This window comes from Saccostrea cucullata, unplaced genomic scaffold (genome assembly GCF_032062105.1).
Source record: "Saccostrea cucullata isolate Sc308-1 unplaced genomic scaffold, CSIRO_AGI_Scuc_v1 ctg3279, whole genome shotgun sequence".
NCBI lineage: Eukaryota > Metazoa > Mollusca > Bivalvia > Ostreida > Ostreidae > Saccostrea > Saccostrea cuccullata.
In genome coordinates, this window is record NW_026919641.1 from 42056 (window position 1) to 66694 (window position 24639).

At 32.3% G+C, this 24639-nt stretch overlaps 1 long non-coding RNA gene across 1 annotated transcript; it reads left to right on the forward strand.

Moving 5' to 3' along the window:
- On the forward strand, positions 1–23229 carry LOC134235260 (uncharacterized). Its single transcript, XR_009985366.1, has 4 exons — positions 1–58; positions 22265–22322; positions 22622–22646; positions 23144–23229. It is a non-coding gene; the product is annotated as an uncharacterized LOC134235260 (long non-coding RNA).
- The last annotated feature ends 1410 nt before the right edge of the window (positions 23230–24639 follow it).

Genomic DNA, 24639 nt, shown 5'->3' on the forward strand with positions numbered 1-24639 from the left:
TTTAAATGTCAGTGTCTCAAAGGTCTTCCTTGGTTTTCCTTAAATTTTACCTTTAATGGTAAGTTAAAGAATTTCTTTAGAAAGATATTTGAAGACGAAAGAAACATTTCCTTATCAAACCTTTAATCAAAGTTTGGTTTTGAAACGTAAACGTTATATGTGTACATATTTTATTATGCAATATTTAAGACTATGCGAGTTTAGATATGTAAATATCTTATTTTGGGATGTGTTTGTTAAATAAAGTACTTTTATAGGATATTTCCCTCTAATGTTCAATTTTTTTACCCTTTTTTTTTTTTTATTTTTGATGTTAAAGGATTTATTTACGACGCAGAATAAATCAAAGAGCTGAGGTAAGTTGCATAAAATCACCGATTCTCATGAAGTTCAAATTATACTGACACGCAAAAGAAACGCATCAAGCAGTAATCTACAAATGTTTGATTTTTTTATCTAATGATTTTCAAAAGCGAATAAAGTAAGGCTAAACCCACTTTTCGGAACATCAGAGATTTGATAAAAATGTTAAATGTTTATCTTTTAACTTTATTAAGTAACATATGACTGTTCAAACACTCCCCACAGCCATTCAAGTAAAACGTGCAAGACTGCCCTAAACAACAATTGCAGCTTAATTTCTACGATACAATAGCTTCATTAATATCGAGATCTGAGCGAAGGAAATATTCTTTGGCATTTTTAAATGCCCGTTTTCAGATGATTTAGGCGAATTTTCTCTAACTTAGAGCAGTGTAGCCACCCTAGGACTTCCGGTACAAGGACTGTCCTTAATACATATGATCCATAAGACCATGTTGTGGCGTAATGTAGTGAAATTTCGCTTCAGCAATTCTCCATCACCTTTACATTGAAATTTCCCAGCTAGAGCACTGGAAACGCGTACATAAGCCATTTTCAAGTAGCCTTAGCGTCGTCGTGGGAAACGAAAGGAGAGTTTTTTATTTTTTGAAATTTTGCTGCATTTCTTATGATGAACAGTCAAAAACTCTTAAAACTCCAAAATATTGCCAAATGTTTTGTTAAACATTCAATTTTTGATTTCTGTTAAGCAGACATAAACTTGACTTCCGGTTATGGTTTGCAAATCGTTCATCTGTTTAATTACCGATGTTTGCCAAATTGAAGATATTCATAAGTCTAAGTTACAAAATTCTACACTTTACATAATTATTTCCCCCTAAAGTGGGGTGTTGCGTTTCTTTTGCGTGTCGGTATAGATCAATGATAAAAAACATAAACATGCATCAATTACGTAATAAATCAGCTCGGTGATACTTTAATAGGTTCATTTAAAAAGAACTCGTTTTAGGCATTATCTGCAAATGAAGCTCAAAAAAGATTTTTAAAGTCAAAACCACTAAAGAATTAAACTGTGAAACAGCCCTTTATGTTCCAATATAAACAAATTGTGCATTTGAATCACCTGTAAATATTTTAACAAAATGTCTACTGATTTCATTGTTTAACTGTGAAATTACGTGCCTGAATACTCCTGCTTTTTGCATATTATTTCGAAAAATAAATATTATGATTAATCTTAAGCTTTTAAATTTGAATCAAACCTTTAAGTTAAGTCAAAAAGATTAAAAAACAAAAAGTGATATGCAGTTTCTCTTGATAGTCAAATATACAGCTCCGCGAACATTTTATGCTCATTTTTTTCATAATTCTTAAAGTAACATTCATCTAATAAAAATATCTCAATCTAAATAATAACAATTAATATTATTTATTCAAAGTACAATAGAATAAACCTGAGATATATTTGATATTTTATGTCAAGTCTACAAGCTCCTTAGAAACATAATCTGAAGTTTTCAAAGGCAAATTTAACAATATATGTCACGGTGTAACAACTATGATGATTCTACCATGGTATTCAAAAACTGAATTATCATTTGAAAAAAAAAATTCCAAAATCGTATGGCGAATCTCGTTTGAAGCTAGACTTCAAATAGTTGCTTTGAAAAATATCAATAATTGAATTTATCAATAAATGTCATGGTGTAACAACTATGATGGGTCCATGGGTATTTAAAAATTGAATTAGTCGAGCTTTCTTTGATACAAATTGGCTGAAATAATTTAATTAACTTCCTAACGGTGAAAATTTTTTCTACGTTCTGTCTTTATTCATCATTCTCGTCTCGATTTTATCAAAATGTAGTACCGAAAACGGACATGACTGCGATTGGATACAATGCAAAAAGTTAAGGTATATACGTAAATTGTTTTTATAAATGTGTTACTGTAAATGAGAAACAGAATGAAAGAGGTTTTAATGATTAAAAAAAATTACCAGTATTATTACTGTAGATTCCTAATTATATGCAAATAATTAATTTACGCGTAATTTCGCGAGAAGCATCCCTCGCGAAAAAAAAATTCTCTCTTTTATTTTGATGGTGCTGAAATCTATGAAAATTCTGCTAATCAACCGTCCATTCACAAATTATAATTCTCACGATTTGACGTTAAAGAGCCAGTTTGCAAAAAAAAAAAAAAAAAAAAAAACTCGCGACAAATAAGGAATCTAATGTAAAATGAAAATTGTTACTTTTTAATATCTTTGAATCTAGATTAAATCATGTATCGACAAAGAAATATTGCATGATCACGTACTCTAAATGGAAATTGAAAAGGAATTGCTAAGAAAAAGAGGATGATGTTGAAATATTACCTTTATACTATAACTATACTATAATAATACCTTATAAGTATGATCCAGAGTGGAAATATGTCAGTAATTTATATTTAAAAAAGCAATAGGCTTCTTCCTTGTAATATGTTGTAAAAGAAATTGATTTTTGAAAAATTAGTCTAGCTTTCGCAAACCTTATTTGAGAATGGTTGTGCTAAATGCAAAAAGTGTAATATCATAATACATGTTTCAGCTTGAATGCCAGTGAGTATGAATGCAGTAAGAATCGATTATTATGGTATAAAATTATAAATTCAATACAACTGATAATTTCAAAAATCTCTTATCCATATTTTGATAATGCATGATTGCATCATTTCATAGCTAAAACATTCTTCATAGACCTGTAAATGCGTCACATGGGACCGGTTACATTTTTGTGTGTGTGTGTGTGTGGGGGGGGGGTGATACTTACATCCTTCCCACTGTTGAAACTGTTGCTTCAGAGACATAAATATGGTTACTACAGGCTTGTTCCATCCCTTTACCTCTACATATCTTTTGCGTGATGTAAAACGTGTAAGAGAAAAGGCAATTACATGTAACTGAAAGAAAAATTGCTTGAAATTCTCTATGCTTACATTACTTATTCTTCGAAAGAAAGTATGCTATGCACATCGTTTGAGTTTTAATGGACATCGTTTATCGAAATATCACAGTCGTGTACACGTTTATGTTTTCATAATGCAAGTTGAACTTATGTAGACTTTCAGTTTTAAAATTTATCTGAGCATAGCAAAATAGTTATTAAATTTTTTGACTTTGAATATATGGATGGCATTGTGTTTTATATCTGTTTGAAAAATGGTTAAGAGAAAAAAAAAACATTTATGCGTTGCACAAACTCTCTGTACTTAACTTCTGTTAGGTTTAAGTGTGATATTAATTTGATCCGCCACATTCAAAAATTCGTTTAACAAATTCTTGAATTGGTTATAATGAATTCAACAAATCAGAAATAACAGATTGAATTCGTTATAACGAATTCAATAAATCTGTAATAACAAATTTAATTCGTTATAACGAATTCAATAAATCTGTTATAACAAATTTATTTTCGTTATAACGAATTCAATGAATCTGTTATAACATATTTGATTTGTTATAACGAATTCTAAAAATCGTTATAACGAATTCAAAAATATTTTTGATAGGTCCTAAATGGGCTTCCGTAGGTTTATGTTTTTTTGAAAAGTGAAATTTGTTTTTGTAGTTTCACAGATAATTGCCAGTTTAAGCAATAATTCTGCAGTTTGTTTAGTGTGTTCTGTAAACCACTATGTGACTCTGAAAGCAGAACAAGGTCATCTGCAAAGCTTAAGCTAGATACATGTGTATGTTTGAGTATGAGTGGATCACATGACTGATCAAAAATGTTATGTAGGTCATTAATAAAACAGTTAAATAAGGTTGGACTTAAACTATCCCCTTGATTTGCCCCTCTTTCTAGTTTAAAATAATTGGAATGACTGTTTTTGAACTTAAGAATTTTGGCCAGTTTGACTGTTCATTAATTTGTATAAAACGCCCTTATGCTAAACTGTGTCAAATGCTTTGTGCAGATCTACAAAGCATGCATATATTTTTGTCTTATTTCGAACGATATATTTCATTATTAAAGTTTAAAGTACAAAAAGGCTGTCTGTAGTTGTGTGTTCTGTTCTAAAGCCAAATTGCTGTTTTGAGAATAATTTATCATAATGTAGCATAAATCTTTTATTAAGTGTAGCACTAAAAAGTTTTGCCATTACGCTCTGCAGTGAAATACCTCTATAATTAATAAAGTCATTCTCATCTCCAGATTTATAGATGAGAATAATGAATGATTTTCTCTATGCAGATGGGTATTCTCCAGTATTCAATATTAAGTGAAATAGTTTAACTATAGATTTACAAGTAACCACTGAACAATGTTTTAAAGGTACTTGGACACAGACTTGAAGTTATTATTTTCTCTATAATATTACGACTTATATATTTTAAAAGCATTTCACACAAAAATTAATTAAAAATCTAATACCATACAAAAGATATTAAAATTTCAAATTTTTTGCGGGTTTGATTGACACATCCTTGCATTTTCACAAATTAATTTTATTCTTAATCCTTAGGAAAAGTGGCAATCTCGTTGTGTATAAATGAAAAATATTAATACTTTAATCCAGAAAATTCAGAGTAGACATGTTCGAAAGCAAAACAAACACACAGTATATTGTCAGTCCGTGCAGTTGTGGTAAGCAGACTGTGACGATTGAACGCACCCGGTGAATTCTAAATATAAACAATAACAGAACTCGAGCCCTGTTTACAAAAACTTTGTACATAGCACGAGTGTGCTCGATTTGCTAAACTCTGTAAGCAACCCTTAGTTAGGAACCACGATACTTGTGAGGGAGTTTTGCTTTCTAACATTTGTACTCGGAATAAAACTATTTTTCTGGAGAGAAATTTTAATATTTCTCATTAATACACCACAAGATTGCCACTTTTCCTAAGGATTAAGAATAAGGTTAAAATTTGTGAAAGTGCAAGGATGTGTCAATTAAACCCGCCAAAAAATTTCAAGTTTTAATAACTTTCAAATGAAATAAGATTCTGAATTAATTTTTGTGTGAAATGCTATTTATATATATATGTCGTAATATTATAGAAAAAATATTGACTTCAAATCTGTGTCCGAGTACCTTTAATATTTCATTTGGAATAAGATCCAGTCCTGCACTTTTATTAGTTTTAAGCATATGAATTACTTTCTTGACTTCAGTAATAGTAAATGGTTGGTCACCAATTAGATTTTCTTCTAAAAAAGATTTATACTGAGTTACGTGATCTTCAATCTTTTCCTGAAAATCTTTATTATTGTTTTACCTATACATTGTGTCTTGCAATGGTTTATAACTTTATACCTGCTGTATTATTAGAGCTTTTATCTCTTTCAAAAGAATTAAGAACTTCCCAGTATTGCTTGGGGATTGTTTCTTTCCACTTCAATACTTTGTCATATAATTCTTTTTGAAAAGAAATACCGGTACTTTTTTGTTTTACAATTTTTTTCATTTATTTATTATTATTATTATTATTATTATTTGCAGTGATTAAAATAATCACTAGTTAATTAAAGGATTCATTTTTCATCTTAGTTCCTAACGCTAACGTTAACACAGTTTTTTTTTTCAAATCCCTAAGCTGATTGTCAAACCGTGGTTTTTTTCTTAGCCTTTTTTTCTTACAGTTGATGACTTTACATGATTACATTGCCAAGTCTTGTAAAATTGAATTCAGTGCTTCTGTAGCTTTATCTATACCTTTTGTATTTTGCTCATAATTTGTATTGTCATAGGATAAAATTTGTTCTAATACCTTTGGATCAGAATGAGCATCTGATAATTTAGATTTTGAAATATTTTCCCATTTATAAGAGTATTTCAAAATATTAGACTGTAAAGCTCTTGAGCTAGAGATAATTTCCCTATTAGACTTATTACATTGAATATATACAGATATTTGTGCATGATCTGATAAATATGTGGGATCAGATACTTGAAAAAAATTATATTATTGAAAAGGTCCACATCGGCTACAGAATTGTCAACAGTACTAGCCCCATTAGGTTTGTAACAAGTAAATTTACCAACAGAATCACCAACAAATCGACCATTCAAAATACGAACGTGGGAGGCAATGTAAAAATCTAGTAATTGTCTACCCTGAGCATTAAAGAATCTGTCCACTGAATATCTAGGAATATCATGATCAACATTATATACTGACACGCAAAAGAAACGCAACGCCCTATTTTAGGGGGAAATAATTATGTAAAGTTAAGAAGTTTTGTATCTTAAAATCATGAATATCTTCAATTTGGTGAACATTAGTAAATTAACGGTTGAACGATTTCCATACCATAACCGGAAGTCAAGTTTTAGTCTGCTTAACAGAAATCAAAAATTGCATGTTTAACAAAACAGTTGGCAATATTATTGAATTTGAAGGATTTTTTACTGTTCATCATAAGTCATGCAGTAATATTTCAAAAAAATAAACTCTACTTTCGTTTCCCAAAACAATGCTAAGGCTACTTGAAAATGGCTTATGTACACATTTCCATTGCTCTAGCTGGAAAATTTCAATGTAAAGGTGACGGAGAGTTGCTGATGCGAAATTTCACTACATTTCGCCTCAACAGGGTCTTACGTATCACATGTATTAAGGACAGTCCTTGTACCGGAAGTCCAAGGGTGACTACACTGCTCTAAGTTAGAGAAAATTCGACCTAATTATCTGAATAACAGGCATTTAAAAATGTCAAAGAATAATTCCTTCGCTGAGATCTCGATATTAATGAACCTATTGTATCGTAGACATTAAGCTGCAATTGTTGTTTAGGGCAGTCTTGCACGTTTTACTTGAATGGCTGGAAGGGGGGTGTTTTAATTAACAGTCATATTTTACTTTTTAAAGTAAACAGATCAACATTTAACATTTTTATCAAATCTCTGATGTTCTGAAAAGTGAATTTAGCATTACTTTTTCCCTTTTGAAAATCACAAGATAAAATATCAAACATTGGTAAATTACTGCTTGTTGCGTTTCTTTTGCGTGTTAGTATAGTTATCTAGTAGTAGGTCTTCCAGGTTTGTGGATAAGCAATTATCGTTAACAATACAATCGTTATGATCTTAAATTCTTGCATTTAAATCTCCAAGGATAAGAATATTGCAAATATTTTTTGACAAAATTTTGTTACTTCAATTACAAGTTCAGAAATATCATCATTGTAGTAGACAGAGTTCACAGGTGGAATATAACAAGCACACACATAGAGATCTTTTGAAAAATTAAAAAAAGTTTCGTCTAGTTTCAACCATTGTCTATTTTCTCAAGATGTTACATCTTTAATTTCAGTTATATCCCTTTATGGATGTACATCACTTATCTTAAACATTCTTTAGTACAGTATGGCACAATCATGAAACATTGGTGTATCTAACAAAATTATGTAGTACTGTGGATTCATTAATTATTTAGACCCAATGCAAACCTTAAATTTCGCACATTGATATTGTTTGGAATACTGTTTGATTCACAATAGTATATGAGCCCCATGCACAACTCATAGTTATGAATTAATCATAGTCCATTCCCAAAGCTAACCTTAAAAGTCGCACATTTATATTGTTTGTAATACTGTTTGATTCACGATAGTAGGAATCTGTTAAAGGATCGATCATTCTGCAAATAAATGTCTTCCGATGTTCTCTTCCCAATCTGTTCTGTAGTCGAGTAGTTTCTTTCGAACGTGTTAACCACCTGTTCATTTTTCACACATATTATAGGATTCACAACTCCCTTGATATTTTTCACATATTGACTAATTCCACTGTGTCTATTTATATGTATGCCATCGAATAAATGGATGTTGGATATGTTGCTATGGCTTACATATCCTAAGCTCTTCTCTTCACACAGATTCTTCAACATAGTATCAAACCTTTCTCACTTTGACTCATATAGCTTAGACTGGGCTGGATTTCCATAAAATATTGGTAATATTTCATTTACAACTATCTCACTCTCCGGTAGATGGTGGTGTGTCTTCAGTATCAAGTCTTCAAAATCTTGAATAACATCATCTGGATCTTAATATTCAAGATCATTGGATCCAATCTGAAATGTGATCACTTGAGCTTTCACTTTTTTCTCCTCTAAGAATTTCATTGCGCCATAAATTGTTTTATCTCTGAGGGTTGTAACTTTGGTATTCCTGTATTTGTAGGTTTGGTTTAAAATCTCGTACAATTGAACTTCCCACTATCCAAATATCATTTTCTTGATTAGCCTTCTCGATGGGTTGTGACAGAGATACCTGATTCTGCCTCTTTAGAATAGAGTGGTCGAGATCGTAACTATTCTCATCATCACAGGAAACATTATGAACCTTTACTGTGTCTTTCTGACCTTTTATTTCCCTCGTACTTTCCTTTGCCTGTGAAGTTTTCTGTGCTGTTAATTTTGCTGCCTCATCAAGGTTGTTTTCTAAAGTGTTCACTTTTAGGTATCTTGTATCCTCTGCTTAACTTTTCAGTTGTAGCGTTGTTTTGATTTAATATTTTTTCCAGCTTCAGCTCTCTTTCATTAACTTTTTAATCTTTTCAAGATTGGATTCTGATTCTGAACAATCTCTGTTAGTGCATTACTTTTTTCATTGCATTGCACATGACATTCGACTATCTTCATTTTCATACTACTGACATGATTGGCTGTTGTTTTTCATTTGTGTTTTTTGGATTGTTATTCGTTTCTCGTTTCTTCTTTTAAAACATCAGCCTCTGGTTCTACATCACTGACTACCTGATTGAGTCCTTTCAGTACCGTCTCACTTTCGTCTAGAATTGTGGACTGACTGTCATTAAGATTTGAAGATGGGCTATCTTCCAGAATTGTGGATTGACTCTCATTTAGTTCTGCCGTATTTTTACTTTCATCTATGACTGGTTTATGGGACAAACTATCATCAAGGTTGGGCATTATCAATGGTGTTCCGAATTTGCTCGAATTCTTTCTGTAGCCATTTTTGGCACAAATTACTCTGTACTAAATACCGATTAGTAGTATAGTGCAATGAAATCGTAATCATTTTCACCTCTTTTGTCTTAATTTGGACAATAGTTTTAGCTAGCGCCGGGTGTGGTATTTTTTCTTGGAACGGGTCCTTCTCATCTTTCAGAGATATTGTCGAGTGTTTCTTATAAAAGTCGGACCATTCAACATTCACATTCACATTATCTCGTAAGTCTAAATAGTATCTAATCAGCAGTGCTCTTCTCCAGTATAAAACACTTTTCTTGTTCAGATCAAAACTGTCACGTGTTTGAAAATCCCCTTTTGGGCCATAGTAAAGATAATATAAGTATCTCTTAATGTCAGTGCCTTGCTTTTATTAAATTAGAGCTTGAAATATATTTCATCTGGTCAAATACACCATGTGTTTCTGATTCAATACGTACGCGCTCAGTTCAGCTGCTTCTCGTCTCCGCTGCCATGTTTTTAATTTGTATATTATTTTTTCTCTCCATAAAATATACTTACATTATATTTGCATTAATGTAATACATTTAAATAAATGTTGCTTACGTAACGACGTTAGAGACAACCTTAAATCAAAATTTGTTTCTTGCACATTATTTTTAGTGGAAGTGTTTGGATTATAAAAAAAAATTCTAAAGCTATTATTAAGTTTGGCCATGAAATATCATAAAATGTCAATAGTCGGACTCTAAAACCTAATTCCATAGGCTTATCTATACTTAATCAAAATTTAAAATTGTTAACTATTTAGTCAATCAAAGTTCCAAAGTTTTCACCATAGTAAATCAATATTCCAAAGTTTTCACTTTGCTAAATTTAGTACAAAGCTTTTACTTAAGTAAATCAAAGTTCAAAAGTTTTAACTTTAGTTAAAGAAAGTTTTCACTATAGTTAATCAAAGTTCTCAAGTTTTCACTATAGTGAATCAAATTAAAGTTCCAGAATTTTTACTTTGATACTAAAGTTAACTATAGTTTACTACAGAATTTTTTTTGTTAGGGTTACTCTTAATTCATTTACCTGATCTTTTTTATGTATAAGAGCTTGTTATTTTAGATATAGAATCATTATTTTTATATCAGTTCAAAGTCGTTTCTAAAGTTATCGATATTCTGCAAGGCTAGTTCTTAATCCTCGATCATAAAAGGGATCTTAAACTTATCTTTAAAAAATTTTAACAACTTTAAAAACAGTAAACTTTTCTTTGTGATCCTACGTATATACAACCATGGCTATAGACAATAAACTACCAAGATCAAAGTGATCTAGAAGTGAGATGGCAAAAATGTTTGATATATTTTATTTAATGTTTGTCGCTCTTTACTTCAGTAATAAAGAAATATATACTGGACTTAAAGTAGATTCTAAAATATGTAAAATTCATAAAAGACATTTCCGCCATTTTTCGCTTTCCTTTTAGCTATCCCTACAACCCTTATATAAGTTGCAGACCTCTTAACAGTTTAAAGTTCTACCTGTGCGGACGTACATCTTACGTTGCTGTGTAAGTACTTTCCGATGAAATTATCAAATTTACGCACTTTTTTCATGCCAGGAAAAAAGCAACATCAAATATACAAGTCGATGCACTTTAATCAAACAGAAAATGCACTAAAACAAAGAATAAATGCACAAACTCTAAGCCAACGAAAAGAATACTGCATCAAACGAGTTTCAAGTTTGCAATTGGGTATAATGAAATTAAAGGGTTTATATACCTGTGTGACGGTGCTTATTAATGAACGGTGTTCAGTTTTAATTAAAGTATCTGTACTATGATTATAAAATTACTAAATTGTATTTAAGCGCATCTGAGCTTTAAGCTCAGGTGAGCTATTCTGATTACAATTTGTCTGTAGTCCGTCTGTCTGTTCATCTGTAAACTTTTCACATTTTCGACTTCTTCTCCAGAACCTCTTCCCCAATTTCAACCAAACTTGCCACAAATCATCCTTGGGTAAAGGGGATTCAAATTTGTTCAAAAAAGACCACGATCTTATTCAAGGGAAGATAATTAAGAAAAAAGTGAAATTTGGTGGCATGTTTTAAAACTCTTCTCAAGAACCACTGGCTAGGGAAAGATGAAATTAAAGTAGAAGCATCCTCAGGTAGTGTAGATTCACGTTTGTTCAAATCAAGACCCCCCGGAGGTTGGGTGGGGCAACGATGTACGATCAAAATTTTACATAGGAATGTTTAGGAAAAATCTTTTAAAAATCTTATTCTCAAGTACAACAAAGTCATGATTGATCATATTATATGGAACCATCCCCAGGTAAAGTTTGTTCAAATCATGACCCCCGGAGGTTAGGTGGGGCCACAATGGACGATCAAAGTTTTAAAAATCTTCTTTCAAGAACAACAAAGATATGATTAGTCATACTTTTATGGAAGCATCCCAAAGTAGTGTTAATTCAAGTTTGTTCAAATCATGACCCCCGGTCGTTAGGTGGGGCCACAATGGACGACCAAAGTTTTACGTAGGAATACTGGTATATAGGAAAATCTATAAAAATCTTCTTCTCAAGAACAACAAAGACATGTTTAGTCAAACTTTTATGGAAGCAATCCCAGGTAGTGTAAATTCAGGTTTGTTCAAATCATGACTCCCAGGGATTAAGTGGGGCCACAATGGACGACCATAGTTTTACATAGGAATACATAGAATAAAACTTTAAAAATCTTCTTCTCAAGAACCATCCCCAGACAGTGTAAATTCAGGTTTGTTCAAATCATGACCCCTGTGGGTTGGGTGGGGCCACAATGGACGACCATTCACTAGGTGAAAAAACCAGTTTCCCATTGTGGGAAACCTTATGGACACCATATGGAAACCTCAAGATTACATTATGTTTCCTTGTGGTTTCCGTGCGGGATACTGGGTTATTCCCCTTGATTCCGTGCAACGGAAACACCCTACGCTCCGATTCCATTAGGTTTCCCGAGGCTTGGAATCCAGTGGAATCGCGAGGTTTCCCTTGATTCCGTAAGTTTCCCGTACGGGAATCTTAAAGATTCCTCTGGTTTCCGTGTCTCGGGATACCTAATGGAATCGGAGCGTAGGGTGTTTCCGTGGATGGGAAACTAGTCGGGAATCTCAAGGATTCCATGTTTTGGAAACCACTTGGATACCATAAGGAAACCTGAAGATTCCACTGGCTTCCGTGCCTCGGGATACCTTATGGAATCGGAGCGTAGTAGTTTCCGTGGATGGGAAACTAGTCGGGAATCTTAAAGATTCCATGAATAGGAAACTGCTTGGATTCATATAGTAAACCTTGAGTTTCCATAGGTTGGAAACCTGAGGGAATTGAAAGGTAGTAGTTTCCGTATCATGGAAACTTATCAGGAATCTTGGGGTTTTCCTTGATGGAATCTAAATGGATTTATTGGAATAATTATTTTTTTTTCTTGTTTAATTTTCTTTAAAATTCTCATACTGGAATTAGCTTATGAGAATCTTCAAGTTTCTCAGGTGGGGTTACATTTGTTATTGAATATTGATGAGTGAACCTTGAGGATATAGTAAACAACAAAACAAATTTCAAATAAGATGACATTTGTATTCTCAGAAATTATATTAATAATACTATCTATTCAAATTCACAACAAAGAAAAATTAAAGTTACTCAATTCAGTTATTTAAGTATTATGTAAACAAAATAAATCTATGAAAAGTATAACAAATTTTAAAAATATGTCAAAGCATCAACATTGTATATGTACAACACAAAAAAAAAAATCATGGCTTGCTTTTAGTTACTATTATAAAAAAAAATAAAATATTTTATACTGAAAACCAAATTAGTGACGTTTGACAATCAGGGACTCAATTAAGTTACTGCAGTATTATAAAAAAATAAATCTATGAAAAAGCATCACAATTTTTAAAGATATGTCAAAACATCAACATTGCATCTGTATGTAAATCTTGGAATACATCTGTGAAATGTGAAAGCAGTCGCCCCATGCACTCAAAAGCTTTAGGCCTGGTTTACATTTTTGCAGACAGACCAACAGTGCAAAAACTATATACCCTGAACTGTTGATTACATGTACCTTATAAAAAAAACCAAAACAACTATCAATATTTACATCTGGAAATACACAACCACAGAATTAAAAAGTTCTTTTTCTTGTATCCTCTTGATAGCTGAAACCTCGTTTGACCTACAAGGAATAAAAAAAAAAGTTAAAATTTAGCTGAAGTAATATTTTACTAATCCACAAACATTGACCCCCATGAATTAAAATGATTGTACAGTAATTCTTATCTCCATAAAAAAAAACAAGTTTTCTGGTCATAAGGTTGTGAGTTATTATAAAAACATAATACATTAAATTTCCTAAAACAGATTCTCTCAGATTCAAAGATAAGATGTGATCCACAAATTATTTAAGGATGTACAGGAATAATTTCCAAAAAGGGGTCACATTGTCTATTTTACCCTAATTTTGTTTGATGTTGCAGCTTTTCTTATAATGATAGTACACAATTGGTAAGACAAGGAGACAATACACTATCATAAAACTTATCACAAGAAGGCCATAGAAAATGGTTCAATATAATCAGACTTTAGTATTTGCAAGCAAAAAATAACACATCCTTAATATTTTTTTTCAAATGGTATTGATCTTTTTGTTCACTTAAAAGGGGAAGTTAAATGAATTTATAAAAGTTTTACACAATACTAAGAAAGGTAAAAATAAATAAGTATCTGAGAAAATTAATTACCTCTATGAGGAGTAGTCCCTGGAAATGGCCCAACTAGGACACTTCTCAGGAGGAGGTGTTGTTGTGTCCTCTCTACCATTCCTTACAAATACCAACTGGCGTCTGGCAGATTCGGTCTTCAGGACCTTGTGTCTATATGCCTTGCCCAGTGCCTCTTTTCCCTTGCACGGTCTGGTTGATTCCCAGGAAAATAGGAGCCTGACCCTCTTTGTTGAGTCTTTGTCATCAGTCTTCTCGGATGAAGTTTTGTCCAACCGAATGCACTCCGTCAAGTTCTTTTTAGATGTTGGGGTCCATGACTCGTTCCACGGCTTTCTATCTTATTTCCAGTTTCTGAGGGAAAAAACGCATAGTTAATCATACAGACTTTTTAAAAACATATCTGTACAAGTATCAATAATAATCAACTATGTGACTTTAGTTTTGTAGAAATACCCATTGACACAAAATATCATAAATTTCAAAGAATATTTAATTCCTCTACAACCCTGCTATACATGATGAAAGAAGACTGTAAATTAACAAATATCTTTGAAATGTAGGCAAATTAATTTAAATATAAATCCCAAGAGATCACTTTTTCATATAGGATTTTAGTAAATTAGACTTACTGAATGCTTTCTTTTGCTTTGTTTTGACTGCTGTCTGTGAAGATCAGTCTTTCCATCTTCTGTCTCCGTTTCTCCTGTTTGTCATTAGTAATGACACTGATGAATGCCTCTAAAATATATAAAAACTCAAATATAACAAACTGAACACAAAAAAGAAACAAAACACACCACAATCTTAAGGGAATCTCTATGTTGTCACTGTCACAACATGCCGTACATCCAGTTGAAGCCCCGTTCTGGTCTGAAATGCTTATTTTATAGGTTTCTGTCTTAAACAAATTCACTTAAAACTGATAAATCACCGGGTATAGCTCAACATGCAATATTGAAATTGGATGCATCTCCTCTAGGCAACAAGAGTGGCCAATGTACCCCTTCTTAAAACATGAATTGTTCATCAAATTTTCAATTTGTTAATTTTGACTTTTTTTGTTAATCAAAAATATATTTACAAACTATTAAATCAAAATAAATTCAAGTTATAAAAAAAATGATATTAAAAAACCCAAAAGCCTTATCATCATGATATTTGATCATTCTGTGTTAAAACCCCTTAGTAGGGTCAGTTGTTTCCTAAACTGATGCTTCTTTTATGAAAAACCTATTTGCTTTTCAGCTGTAATCCAGCAAAAAAATATATCCCAAATACTGCAGATTTAAACAGATAAGGCAGATGTATCACCTTTACGTCACATAGAAGATACTCTGTATACACCCTGAATGTGAAGTTAAACCTGCTGAAATTTAAACTCATGAAATCACCAAAATACTCCCATGATAGTTGGAATTATTATTATAACCTGAACGTTTGATCAACATTCTATATCAAATGTATTGAATGGAAAACACACACTGTCAGATTAAAAAATAAAGTAGGAATCTTATAAATCACCTTTTTCAGATGTAAACAAGATGCATTTGTCCAACACTATGCGTGATTATTGCGTCCGGCGCAACAAAATTCAAAAAAGCTATTTTTTTGCATATAGGTCACAGTCAAGCGACGCTCGTTACTGCAAGCTCTTAAAGCAACGCCTGTGCGAAGAGAAAATTTGGACTACTGCACATTCATTCGATAATATTTTTTGATGCAGTAATTTGGATCCACAATGCATCACTTGTTAAAGCTACGTTCTCGTGAGAATAGCAGCAGAAGTTCAACTAAAAGTAAACATGCCCTGATTTAATGGATAAACATTGAAGATAAATAATAAACAAAATGTTCTTCATTTACTTTCAGCACTGCTCAGGCTTCTTTTTTGAAATGTTACTTACATACAACGTCATGTGACATCAGAATCTAGACGAACCAAATGTCACGTGCAGTTTGATGAGCCCGATCTAAATTATAACAAAATATATATCTGCGCTCGCCATAACAGTCGCACCGTCATTGTATTAGTCAAATTTTGGTTTATATAGGGAGCCATGTCAAGTGATATTGACAGACCTCTCATGCTTGGTTTCTATTTTCTTTCTATGCCGTGGGTCAATATCACTTGACATAGGTCCTTAAAACTTCATGTTGGCCTACACCGGTCAATAATTGTGAAATAACTGATAATTCAAGCTGATGATTCATTTGCATTACTTGATATACTATCAATATTAATTCACTATGTAGGCTTTTCTTTTTTAACATCTTCATCTCAGCAGGTCAGACATTAGAAAATTTTTCTTTTGTCAGTAAACTATTTCAATATACAAACCTATTATCTTCAGCAAAGGGAAAGGCTTTCGCCTATATCCACTTTTTTAATGTATGTTTTCCTCCATATCATCCCCATGTGTATGATTAAGGGTTATGCTAAGCTGCAATCTATTTCAACTGTTCTGATAATGATATCCTTCATGAATAATCGGATAGTTGCGATTGAAGACCCTTTTTGTAAAATAATGATGCTTTTTCATAGTTTTGAAATAAAAATATCTCATTTATACGGTTATACCTTGTCATAAGTTCCAAAAAATCAAAACAGTTGGCTATCCGAGAACACATGACACATGAATTCAAACCGGATGTACTGTAGTATGTATTTAACTACGAAACCGTGCTCGGTATAGATATTATCATCCGAATAAATAGAGGGGATAAAAAAAAATTCCGCTTTGAAAGAACTCATTTATACACAGAGAGAGAACTATTAAATTGAGCATTCATTCTATTAAAAGGCGAAAAGTCGCCATTGTACAACATACAGCATGGAACACATGTACGATGATTTGGGGCCTACATTGTCTATCTATTGCATTGAAGTAAATTAAGTATGTTATATCACTCAAATTTCCCTTTTATTTCTTGCAATATATGTACTAAAGACTAAGAATTTTAGATATTCAACTTTTCAAAATGGCGTCAGAACAAAAGTTGTCTCCGATAGTGAAGATTTGTTGTTGCCAAATATTACAATTATTTACCGTAAAAAATTAACAAAAATATACGTACACTAATCCTTGGTTGTTGTTCATTGCATTTATCACAGTCTCAAAGACATTGGGTGGTGAAAACATCATTAACTTTTCACATTTACCAGCTGCTTACACCTTCTTCGTAGTCCTTCTCGATCCTCCAAAAATGGCGCCTCGGGAAATTGACCAATGAAATAAAGCGCCTGCAGAGCGATGCAGGATGGGAAACAAAAACTGTTTGTACGTTTACATGGTTCATTATGATTAAGTATGATTATGAAATCTTATATTAAAATTTAATGAAGTTTTTCCCTGTTCATGGAATAAAAGGGCGGCTCCTAAATATTTTTGCCGATACGATGTGTAGGCCTAGTATACTTAGATTTTGAAAGCGTTTTTTAAAAAAAATATGCGTGTACCACTTAGAGAAAAAAGATTTTTAACACCTCAAATTATATGCTTTTAGGATGGGGGTTTCGGGGCTTGGTTATTGCATGGTAGTGGCCGTCTTAGCTGAAAGTATATGCCCCCCCCCCCCCCACACTTTTAACATGTTTAACGGTTGTAATTATGAATGTATAATGTCACATCAAAACGATGTTAAACCTAAATAAAGGTACATTTTTGAAATTGTGAACTTTCCACTTGAATCCTAAAAGGCATGAAAAGGAGCTACAATATTGAAGAAAAGTATTTTTTTTTTACTATTTTTAAAAGTGATGATTGAAAAATTCGGTGTTTAACATGTTTTAAAAATTAATATACTGTTAATTTTTCCTGCCTTTGATTAGATATTAGTTTTGTTCCACCTTGTGATAACTCTCCTTAAAAAAGCTTTTTGACATTCTAATACATTAAACAATATTACATGTTAAAATGATGTGGGAAATTTATTTATTTAAAGGCCAATATTTTTCAAGTACGATATAGCAAATAGAAAAATGTACAGTAATCACCTCCACCAGTAATAATATCAATAGCAGGCTCAAAATCTAAACCAAAAAAAGGAGGGAGTTCATTGAGTTTTTTTAATCAAAACAAAAAAAAATCAGATCTGATGGTATTCTAACTTAATTTTCACAAGTGTATCCTATTCTACCATACCTCACTCAGGCTGATTCTTTCTACTAAAAGCGTTTTTAATTATTAATAGCAATTAATTCAGTATTTTAGTCGTGACGGGTATAAGTGATGTCATTGGAAAGATTGTGTCAAATGTCATCTACTGTCTATAGATACTCGTTAATGTGAATGGACTATGGTTGTGAGTTTATGCACACAGCTTTAGCTGGTCCCGCCCTGTATCTCTTATATACTTTTTTTTCGTAATAAGGAAATTTGGTAAGGTATTCTTGTAAAAAAAAATTCCCGGTAAGTTTATTACGCAAACGGAAATTACTTTCCTACAGGCCTGTATTTTGAGTTTCGTCAAATTTAAGAACACGAATTAATAATTATTTCTTTAAAAGAGTAATTTACAGCATGTGTAGAATAGAAATAAAGTAAGGGACAACGTACATAAAGAAATCTATAGTTGTATTGAAAACCTTCACTTCTTTATATAATGTCATCAACAAAAAATGCACAGTAATATAATTACACACTTAATTCTTTTGATAGATTGCCTTAGCATGCACTATACATCAAAAGCCGTTGTTCTTGAGGAAAACAAAATAATGTATAATTTTATAGATTCTTCTTTAGTTACATGTAGAGCAATGGTCTTTGGGGGGGGGGGGGATGCATGGTTTTGTTAAATATACATGTGCATTTAGGACCTTTGTAGTTACGTACAGACGTTTACCACACAGGGATCTGCGAACAAATTTAAATTCAAAAGAAGTAAAAAAGAAAAAAAAAAAAAAAAAAAAAAACGTTTTTTATATGAATATTTTAAACATTATTTTACAGATGTCTTTGTAGTTGGATTACAAATTTAACACAAAACATCAAGACTATTAAATACCGTATTACATCATTACATTAATGTCATTGATCTATAAAGTGATTATGATTTAATATAATTATACACGATTTATATTTATTCTATGCCTATAGAAAATTATTTAATTTTCCAACAGGATTATAGTTTTATTTCAAATCAGTAATAAACATTGAAATCGAAATTCTAAATAGTTTGTTCTTTCATTGAACTTCTTAGAATAGATGTAGGTTATTTTATGACTAAATTATGTTCTCTTGTATAACTTACGATTACTATACAATAATTTTTAATGATTATAAAAAACACAAATCATCATCTTAATTTTATACAAGTCTGCAGAGACTGTTGTGTACATGATTGACACCAGCCCATTGTTTCCTGTAGGTAGAAAACCCTCTCAAATCACATAGAATATACAAAAAATACACAGTGACAGGTGTCTCCTGTCCCCAGGTGTCTTCGCGGCACGTGTCTCCACCTGATGTGGCACGTGAGGACAGTTGCCCGTAGTTACACAGGCCGTACCAACGTTTTCAAATATGCTTTTTGGGGGAGGGGGGATGACAAAAAATAAATAAATAAATAAATAAATAAGAAAACTAACAAAAAATTATCTTAAACAATATTTACTATAGCAAATTACTAGCATTATAATACTCAGTCCCCCCACCTCACTCGATGAATGATTTTTTTCTGACCAGTTTATATTTATTTCTATGTAACTATTTTTAATCAGTAATCGCAATTTCTCTCTTTAGGATTGATTTCTATATAACTGCACTTTTCTTTATTTCAATTCACGCATTCTACAGGAGTTCACCACGACTAATGTGATAAATCCAATTTAAAATTAATTTGCGTTCACGGTCATGAAATATTAAATTTTATCACATAGAAATACAATTTAAGTTATGATTTTAACTGTTTAAAGAGACCGATTTAATTCTTTTGATACAGTATGTGTACTCGTTTGAAAAAAATCTATAATCGGGAAAAAATGTGGTATCTTCAGAAAATATTTAACTTTTTGCAAAATAGAAAGTACATGTAGTTGGAAATTAGTATGAGATATAATTTCAAAGTTTCCCTACCTGGGAAACATGGGAGAAACTACAGACTGATGGCTTCCATGTCGGGAAACTATATGGAAACCACTGAGGCATGTTTCCATGGTTTCCTATCTTGGGAAACTTACAGGAAACCACAGGTTGATTGTTTCCATGTCGGGAATCTGCATGGAAACCACTGAGGCATGTTTCCATGGTTTCCTATCTTGGGAAACTTACGGGAAACCACAGGTTGATTGTTTCCATGTTGGGAATCTATGTGGAAACCACTATGTGGTTTCCATAAAATGGAAACTATATGGAAACTACTGATGTCACGATTCCCATATGTTTCCATCGGGTTTCCAAATTTGGGAAACCTGGCTTTTCATCCTGTGATTTTTTTTACATAGGAATATATAGAAAAATTCTTTAAAAATCTTCTCAAGAACACCAAAGCCATGATTGATCATATTAATATAGAAACATCAAGTGTAGATTCAAGTTTGTTCAAATCATGACCCCCGGGGGTTAGATGGGGCCCGATGGACGACCAATATTTTACATGGGAATATATAGGAAAAATCTTATTCTCAAGAACATCAAAGGCATGATTTGTTATACTTATATAGAAGCATCCCCAGGTAGTGTAAATTCAAGTTTGTTCAAATCATGACCCCCAGGGACTGGGTTGGGCCGCAGTGGAAGACCAAAAGTTTACATAGGAATATACAGGAAAAATCTTTAAAAATCTTTTCAAAACAATGAAGTCATGATTGATCATATTTATACGGAAGCATCATCAGCTAGTGTAGTTTCAAATTTGTTCAAATCATGACCCTTGGGGGTTGTGTGGGGCCACAATAGACGACAAGAGTTTTACATAGGAATGAATAGGAAAAATGTTTAAAAATCTTCTCAAGAACAACAAGGTCATGATTGTTCATATTTATGTAGAAGCATTATCAGGTAGTGTAGATTCAATTTTTTTCAAATCTAGCTGCAGAACTGTAGTTCTCCAAAAAAAATTGACAGACTGGAGAGCTACACTGCCACCCATTGAAAAAAAGTTTTATTTATTGCGCACAAAGGAGTCCGCTGTTTGTCGATTTATTTCTCCATGTTTTTTAAACTTTCGGCTCAAAATATTTCTAACCGTGTGTTCCTAACAAATTTCTTTTACTGTTTCCACAACAAAACTTCCTTATACCTGTTGTTTATAGCCCTCCTGGCCCTAAATTGACGCCATCAAAAATATCGCCCATATTTACTGCCATTTTTGTTTTAATATCATTCGGTCCAAAGCGCTTCGTGAAAATGTCAACTACGATAGTTCTTCATAGAGGAGTAAGGAATTTAGTTATAATTTTGGCAATTGAGGTAAGAATTCGGAGAAAATAATCCAGAACCTAACGCAACTTTTCTTGCGCAATAAATGTACAGTTTTTGCTTTGTTTGGCACTGTAGCTCTCTGGTCGTCCATCTTTTTTTTCAAACCAGCGAGCTACAGATCTGCAGCTTGTTTCAAATCATGCCCCCGGGGGTTGGAGGGGCCACAATGACGACCAAAGTTTAACATAAGAATATATTGGAAAAAATCTTTGAAAATATTCTCCTCAAGAACAACAAAGACATGTTTAGTCATACTTATATGGAAGCATCTCCAGGTAGTATTAATTCACGTTTGTTCAAATTATGACCCCCGGAGATTGGGTTGGGCCACAATGAACGACCAAAGTTATACATAGGAATGTATAGGAAAAATCTTTTAAAATCTTCTTTCAAGAACAAGAAAGCCATGATTGGTCATATTTATATGGAATCATCCTCAGGTAGTGTAGATTCTAGTTCGTTCAAATCATGATCCCTTGGGGGTAAAAATTCAAGCCCCCCCCCCCCCTAGTATTCTTTCAGTTCTGACCTGATATGTACTTTTTCCTATCCGATGTGCTCATATGAGCGCCGTGGCCCATGGGCCTCTTGTTTTCATAGCCACAGTGCGTAGGTGAGCGATGTGACCTATGGGCCTCTTGTTATGTATTTAACGTTGATACTTAATACTCAAATAAATGTCAACATCAATTATCTTTTCACATTTTATATCCAAAAAATATATCACTGATAAAAAAAAGGGTATGTTCAAGCTATATTGTTACTAAATCTAAAAAAATACAAAATCACATCAATTGTCCTTCCTTTTTTCAGATCGGAGAATTTTGTAGTACACCTCTTATTTGTATAAGCAGACTAGTGATATCGGAAGGTGAGATGAACTTTTGAATTAAAATTCATTAATTACATTCGATAATTCATTTTCTGAATCTGCAATTTCATATTTCTTTCTATTGGTATGTCTTTTTTATTGCCATTGAGTTACAATTTTTGGATCATTGTCTCGATAAGTAATAGTATGTGTTCTTGCTTAACGATGAAAAATATATTTTTTTTCTCGTTAAAAATTATTATTTCAACTTTGATACTATACATGTAAAATGTATCCTTTGTATTCTTTGGCGTCTCTTTGTCTAATAGACTTAATTTCTGTATATTTTTTTTTTGTAGAACGCAAGCCATGAGTACGTCAACAGTAAGCTTACTTCTTTCCTTATCAACGAAGAAATATTTTGTTGTTCTACAATTTAAATTTTAAACAGCAATGAATTAATATTATAAGATTCTAAAAGGTTGGATATAAAAAAATTCTTGTTTATTTTTCAAGCCGATAAGTGTGTTGACGAGAATAAAACTGTAAATATTTGATCAAGGTTTTCCCCGCACCAAAAGAAAAAATATATTTTTCGAAAATTTATTTCAATTGCATCACATTTAATAATTTTTATATATTTCAATTTTATTTTGAACTTACGGTTTAATAGAAATTTTTGGTTTTGTGTCATAAATTCAGGTTTTAATTGCTGTCAGGTCCCATTTTACATGAAAATTCGTGTAGTCACCCTTTATTATTGTCAATTAAGAATTAAGGGCAAAACCTAAATAAATAAATCATATTGCAGTAATTGTTAAAAAGAGATAAGTCTCCGAGACATTTTTTTGGAATATAAATTACTCTATTTTACTAAACAGACTCAGAGAACCAGGAACAGCAACAGATTACGTGACGAAAGAGAGACTGATGAAACACGTCGTCTTCTTGACCAACCCGTTAGCCCATTGTCAGCAAGCGAAGTACCTGGGCCGAATGCAGGAGGTTTGACAATAATGAAATAATTATAGAATCTCTCTCTCTCTCTCTCTCTCTCTCTCTCTCTCTCTCTCTCTCTCTCTCTCTCTCTCTCTCTCTCTCTCTCTCTCTCTCTCTCTCTCTCTCTCTCTCTCTCTGGAGTAGTACTTCTCACCACCTAAACTGATTCCCAAAATTTACAAAATCAAACAATAATTTTGAAGCATTTTATAAAAGGGGAATTGTATAAAATGATAAATTACAAAGATTTCTAACATTTTTAAAACATTTTAATTTGTTTTTAACAATTTTTTCGGCATTTTTTTTTACAGGCGAACACAACAGAAGAAAATGCTGCTTATATATGTTGGCGTCCTTTTTATTCGTTCTCATGATGTGTGTTATTCTTGGTCTACGATTTTTCATTGCTCTCAAGAGTGATACACCTGAGGATACTGAATATGGTTTCGCTCTTTGTGTGTTTCTTATAATTGTTATTGCAGTGGGAAACGTCGCTCAGCTAATTTTGATACTGCTCACATTTTATAACAATCGTTGCGAGGGTAAAGTTAGAGTTTGTGTAGAAAAGATATTCTTTTTTGTTCTGGGTTTTTTCAGCATAAGCTCCTTTCTAATCGATGCACTGAATAGTAAAAACTCCTGTCCTTTGCCATATAATATACTTTGCTGCATTTTTTCAGCCATGCAAACGTTTTACCATTGTTCTAATGACTCAATTTTTCTGCTTACAGGCTGGCTTAAAAATATTCTACTTACTATACTAATTTCAGTAAACTTATGTGTTTGGTGCGACACAGAAACTATACAAATTTACAGAATTTTCCATACGTCTTCTAATGACTCCCTTGTTTGGAACTTAGAGGAAAATCTTCCCAACCTTATAAATGATATCACAGATTCACTTTATCCTTACACAACACCCTTGAAAATAGAATATTTTCTCATGGCTACAGAACTATTGAGCTCAACTACTAAACAACAAAGAAATCATGGGTCCTCCTTAACTACCCAAGTAAGTCAAAGGTCAACAAACTGTTTATCAATAAGTATGAAAAATCTTCTTACAAAAGTCAAAGCCAAAACGCAGCTCGATTTTACCTTAAAAGGGTGTTATATGTTCCTTGTGTCTTTGTTTGTATTATTTGCGATTTTTGTGGTCATTGTTCGAGATAATCCCAACGAGGAAGCTATGACTGAGTATTATCACTATTACAACATGATTGAGCTTATCTTTGGTGTTCTGCAGTCAGTTTTTCTATTTATTGTTCTTACTGCATGCTATCCATTGTTAAATCGTTTTGAGCGCGTTGTTCACATGGACGTAATCGTTTTTGGAATTTGTGCATTAGTCCACTCTGTGTACAATTTTTTTGACAGT